General features: G+C 41.0%; 1 protein-coding gene across 1 annotated transcript in view; it reads left to right on the forward strand.

The window, feature by feature from the left end:
* leo1 (LEO1 homolog, Paf1/RNA polymerase II complex component) overlaps nucleotides 1-6,012 on the forward strand; it is a 53,676-nt gene extending 47,664 nt beyond the window's left edge. The window contains exon 13 of the transcript XR_007958328.1: nucleotides 5,995-6,012. The gene's annotated coding sequence lies outside the window, so the exon portion shown is untranslated. The remainder of the gene's footprint in view (nucleotides 1-5,994) is intronic.
* The last annotated feature ends 263 nt before the right edge of the window (nucleotides 6,013-6,275 follow it).

The raw sequence follows: 6,275 nt of genomic DNA on the forward strand, positions 1-6,275 counted from the left end.
ACAGCAGCTGATGACATTCCCTCCTGTAGGATCAGAGCCCTCTACTTTTGCTAATTCATCAGTCTTGAGGGCCAAAAACTTAGTATAGAAGCATATCATGTCCATTAATGCCTGTGTTCATATAAGGAAGGAGATCACTTTTTAAGCCATTATTCATAGTCCTGAGATGTTGCTGTGCGTCCTTTTGCCCATCATTGCTGCTAAGTTGATATTTATGAATTTTCTTCCCCAAAGCACAGCATCTTGGCTCAAAGAACAAGCAACTTAATACAGATTTTCCTGGAGCAACATGTCATCCACTCACCAACTTGAAGCTGTACTATCATCCTAAATTCCAGAATTGTCTTGAATGTCCTTTTAATTAGTTATAAATGATAACATATCCAAACAGAATTCTCAAATTTATGACTTTTCCATAAGACTGAATATAGGTCAAAGAATTTGAGAATATCTATCCCACTGTTCCATATCCCAAACCCAATGCAATGTCTTTCATTGGCAAAGCTTGTGCCTCTGCCCACCTCTATAGAGGATTCACATTCAAAACCACAGTGTATTCTGGACATTTAGTACCTCTTTATTCAATTTGTCTCTAAATGGTGGGATGAACTACAAAAATATGCAGCTGAGTTGTGGACAAGACAGACAAAATCGCTAAGCCCAGTCCAGATGAAGGGTTTTGACCCAAAACATCCACTGTCCATTTCTCTCCACAGATGCTGCCTGACCTGCTAAGTTCCTCCAGCAGTTCAATATTTGCCAAAAGTAATGCTTACTTTATTAATTATGGCTATTTGTAAAGGTCAGTTGGAATATTCAAAGCTGAGGAGAAAAGCAGCTTGAACTACAAAAACACTTGATGCTTCTTCAAAACATGCAAATTAAATTATTCTTCTGAAGTGTTTTACTTTAGCAACTTTAATTTCTTTCTCAAAAGCATCACTTAGTGTCCTTCACTTCAGTGCTGCAATCCAGCAATGTGATTGGTTTGCCTGCTGCAAAAACAGGTGAGTCTGAGTTGGGATCAGGTAAGCTGACGGTAAGTTCCAGTGGTGACCAATGGAGAAGCTGCAGGTAGTGGGGGCTGCCACTTCTAGTGACCTAGACAGAGGTCAGAGACTATTGAGGTAGAAGCCTAACATTTGTGAAATTTGCAATTTCCATAATGTTGCTATTTAGGTGGGCCCTTCCTCATCTTTTTGGTGTTAGGGAGGAAAAGCTGAAGGAAGATGCCCTGTAAGACTCAATGGAAGAGGAAAGCAGATAGTGGCTGACATTGGACACTAAGTGTCTTGCGCTTACAATTTTTGGAGCATCTGAGCAATGTACCTTCTCAGCTCCTGTCTCCTCACCATGTGGGAACCAAACCTTCAAGGCCACTTGCATTATAAGCAATCAGTATCGTCACTAGTCATATCATACAGAATATTGTTGATTGACAAGGAAGAGTGAGTATGGAGGAGCAAGGGTAAGTTGGAAAGGCAGTTTGCTCAGATAATTTTTAAAACCTTATCTCCCATGATATTGCCAAAGTGTGTCTGTGCTGCCAAGAGCTGGGTCACATCAAATAAATTAATCATCCACAATACTTTATGGCTTATATAGTTTTTTGTTCAAACTATACCAATGCATTATGTCCAAGTTTATGGAGCACAAGAATGTTAAAATGTTTCAGCTGCAATGAGTATCACACTGTCAAATAAAGCATGCCCCCGTAAATAGCATACACAGGCTAATATTTCCATAAATAATTGTTTCTCATCCCTTATATTGGTATATTTTCAGTAACAAAAATGCTATTGTTGCTTTCCCTTGGAGAACAACGCACCAAGAATTGGCGTAGGCTGATTTTCTGGCCACAAGGAGATGATGCGCGTAGAAACCAGAGGCCAATCAGTTCTTAGCAGCTGAAGTTTCCTCAGCATAATTCCAGAGAGTTGGAGATGTCAGTCGGTTCTTCAGAGGCAACCCCCCTCTCCCCCAGTGAGTTGTCCACCAATCTGCATCAGCAGATGTGCCTAAATAGGACCTGGAGTATTGGGTAGGGCTAGAGGAGAATGGGCGCAACTGTCATGAGTGGTCTGGAAGCAGTAAAGCAAATCACACTCTTCCTGGCCAAAAGAGAAGCAATCGGCCTTTAGTACTTCATTTATTGATTAGGCCGTGGGAAGAACAAGGAAATGTGAGCAGTCTTTGTGCTGCACCTGCTCCATTCAGGGCAACAGATTTCTGGAGGTTGTTGTCATCTTAACAGCATAAGCAAGAGTGCAACAAGGTTCAATTCCAGCCCCTACTGCCAACCCCTACTGTAAATCACAGCCACATCAGGCATACTTCTAGGCTCCTTTTCCCTGATGTTTAGCAGTCATATCCCACATGTCAGGAGCATGGCCTGTGGCAGTGAATTCACCAGGTTCATGATGGAAATTAACATAGAAATTCAAAGCTCAGTGTAAGTTGCTCAGGTATGCAGACAACAGTAAATAAAAGGGGAAGTAAAATCAAACTGAGCAGCTGAGGAATTAGAAAAGGTCCCACTCAATAATTGCAGTAGGCAGAGAGTTGGGCAGATCTACATCATCTGACAGATCACTGCCAGCTATAACTATTAACAAGGACCTGTCTACTGCTTCAGCTACTCAATTCAGATATTTCAGTGAAGCTGTATCTTGAGGATGCATTGCACATGCCTTCTGCTTTACCTTGAGTCCATCCACATTATTAATAAACAGAGATTTGCAGGAGGTTACTGGCAGCTATACATTCTCACTCTTGGAACAATGCTATCACCAAGTGATTATGATCATCTCATAAATCTTTGATTGTACTTCGGCCTTGGAACCTTCATGCCATATCTCCTGTACAATGGACTTTCACACTGGAGATGGAATCAGGTTGTAACCATGATTTAACTTGGAAAGTTAAACATAACTCTTGTAAACTTTAATAAAGAAATGTCACTCTACCTAAATGGGAACAGGAAGGGTGCACCTGAGAGCAGAGAGTGAATCTGCACACAAGAACAGAGGTTGTCCAATTATTGGATTTTTTTTCAGACATTAATCTTTTTTAAATTTTATTTACAGCGTGGTAACAGGCCCTGCCGGCCCAACGAGTCCGCGCCGCCCATTTTAAACCCAAATTAACCTACCCGTACGTCTTTGCAATGTGGGAGGAAACCGGAGCACCCGGAGGAAACCCACACAGACACGGGAGAACGTACAAACTCCTTACAGACAGCGACGGGAATCGAACCCCGATTGCTGGCGCTGTAATAGCGTCGCCCTAATAGTGTCAAGTGGGCAATAACACAAACAAGGCATCATACTTTTAATTTCTATCAAGAATCCAGCAAATGACAGTCACCACAGGAGGGTTAGTGCCACTCTGCTTTCCCTTTAAGCATTACACAGTACAGATAGATTTGCTGCATTAACTGTTTTTAGGTTTATCCTCAACTATGCTGTAAAACCTTGAATAAAAGGATTTTGTAATTAGTGGCTCAGAAGGTTGAAGTGAATGTGGCCTTTGTTTAATGTGTGGATAGTAGAGGCTATTTGGGCTTATCTTTTAATGAATGAACAAATAATTAACATTATGTCCTAGATTTGCATATTATATAAGCAAACTGGCAAGTGATTTATTAGTCATTTGAATAACTGCAGATTCTGGACATTTTCCAATGCTTCAACTGACAGTTTTGGGCATTGTTTTAATGTTTATGCTGACTGCAAATGAATTAAACTAAGCTCAGTTAATAATTGGTACTTTTGTCCACAGGAAGGTTCCACTCTAATACAATCTGCTGACAGTTCAAAATCGTAGACCTATTCTCTACTAAACTCAGTCATTATCATGTTACATAATATCATACCTAAATTGCAGTGTGTTCTAAGGTTGATGAATTGAACCCCTAATAAACCATAATGAGGAAATCAAATTGAAAATAACATTATTTTATTTCTCATAAAACAGAGAACAGAATATTCTTCCTTCATCAAATTCTAATTACAAGGATCAGCTTGCTTCAATGGCTAAAATTCTCAGTCCAGTTATGGGTTGGGTTGAGATGAGCTCAGAAAGTTATAGCTACAATCAATGAACACATGTGGCCAACTCAACCTGCATCTCAAGGGCAGGCACAGTTGTGTAGTGTTTTAGCGCAATGCTATTACAGCGCCAGCGACCTGTGTTCACTTCCAGCCGCTGTCTGTAAGGCAGTGTTCTCCCCATGACTGCATGGGTTTCCTCCAGGTGCTCCAGTTTCCTCCCACGTTCCAAAGATGTACGGGTTAGGAAGTTGTGGGCATGCTATGTTGGCGCCGGAAGAGCGGCAACACATGCAGGCTGACCCCAGAACATTCTACGCAAAAGATGCATTTCACTGTGTGTTTCAACGTACATGTGACTAATAAAGATATCTGATCTTATTTGCCACCGGGATTTTGGTCCCACTGCACCCACTTGGGGTTGGATGCAGAGAATAACATGAGATCTTGCACCTAGGAAGCATTTGGCAAGCCACAGAGAGTCTCAGAAGCAAATGGGCCTCTTCCTTACAGTTGATGGGGAAAAGCTGGGAGTGGAGCCTTGTATTCAAACCTGTCAAGGCTTTGTAACAGTCCAAAGTCAAAGTCGAGTTCATCGTCTTCTGCACAAGAACATGTGTGCACAGGTGCAATGAAAAACTTATTTGCGGCAGCATCACAGGCACATTGCATCTGATACACAACTGATACGCAACATTCTCAAGAAAATACACAACATTCACAAGAAATATTTTAAATGCCATTGATATTCTGAAGAATTTTAAAACTTTTATAATTGCTTTAAATAGCTAAAATAACATTTCTTTTTCTATAAAGTAAACTATGTGATAAGTAAGTAACCAAACTCATTTCTCCATCTGTTGAATAGGGCTGAGAATCCTCATTCAAAGGAATATCTGGCTGATGCGGGAAGGGAGAGTGTAATGCTGGGGAATCCCAATGAGATCAGGTCCCAATGCAGGACTCCATGTGGAGTCAACTAATGGAACCAATTGACAGAGGCATCAATATCTGTCACTCAGTATGTCTCCTTCCTCCAGTGGTTCAACATAAGTCACAAAGTCATACGGCACAGAAGCAGGCCCTTCTGTCCATCATGCCCATGCTGGCCTCCAGTTCCTATCTATACCAATCCCATTTACCAGCACTCAGCCCTTTGCCTTCAATGCCATGGCATTTCAAGTGTTCATCTAAATACTTCTCAGGCAGTGAGCTCTAGGTTTCAACTGTCCTCTGAGTGAAAAACAAAATCTTTCTCAGACATCTTCAAAACTTTTCCACCTCTGACTTTAAGCCCCTGCCCTCTGGTCACAGATACCTCTGCTAGGAGGAGAAAACTCCCACTATCTACCCTACATATGCCAGGTTTGGACTTACTTACCTGGGAGCAACGGAACACCATCAGCCACAGCAGCTCAGCACTGTCCATAATTCAGACTGATACTTGAAATCAGTGTAGCCACTTGGTTGAGACATTAAATTGCTCTTTCAAGTGAATGTAAAAGATTTGGCGATCTAAGAAGTCACCTGATTATCTGACCAAGTTTATTCTCTTAACTAACAGTAACAAGAGCTGTTGATCTGTAAATGAACCATCCTAAATTGTGGTTTCTGAAACAATATACAGTTCAACAAATATATATTGTTTTAGAAAGTTACTTCCACTCTAACCTCACATCTCCTCCCTTCTACCTTCTGCATCATAATTCAGGTCCAAGCTAGGTTAACAAAGGACAAGTCAGTTGAACAAGCAGTAATTCAGGATACATTAAAAATAAAAACACTCAGCAGGTCAGGTAGCATCCATGAAGAAAGAAACAATGTTAAGATTTTAGGCCAATGAACTTTCAACAGAACTGGAAATGTTAAGATTCTATCCATATTGTAAACTTATTCAATAATCTGTAGAGATACTACCTGACCTGCTGAGTATTTCCTGTTTTAGTTTCAGATTTCCAGTATCCACGGTATTTTGCTTTGGGGAGTGATGATTCTGAAACAGTGAGTGAACAGCAAAGGTACCATTTTGGAGTTTGTCCATGTCAGATCTCTCACAGGTGAGGATGCCCAAGTCAGGAACTTCACACAAGGTGGAAAACAAATAAGAACTAGGAGGAAGAAAGAATAAACTGTAGCTTATAAGTCTTTCCAAAAGGATCTCAGATCAACATCGCCAGCTCCTGTTCATTAATACTGCACACAGACCACATTATCGCAGTGCCCAGG

The sequence above is a fragment of the Pristis pectinata genome, chromosome 28, assembly GCF_009764475.1.
Source record: "Pristis pectinata isolate sPriPec2 chromosome 28, sPriPec2.1.pri, whole genome shotgun sequence".
Classification (NCBI taxonomy): Eukaryota; Metazoa; Chordata; class Chondrichthyes; order Rhinopristiformes; family Pristidae; genus Pristis; species Pristis pectinata.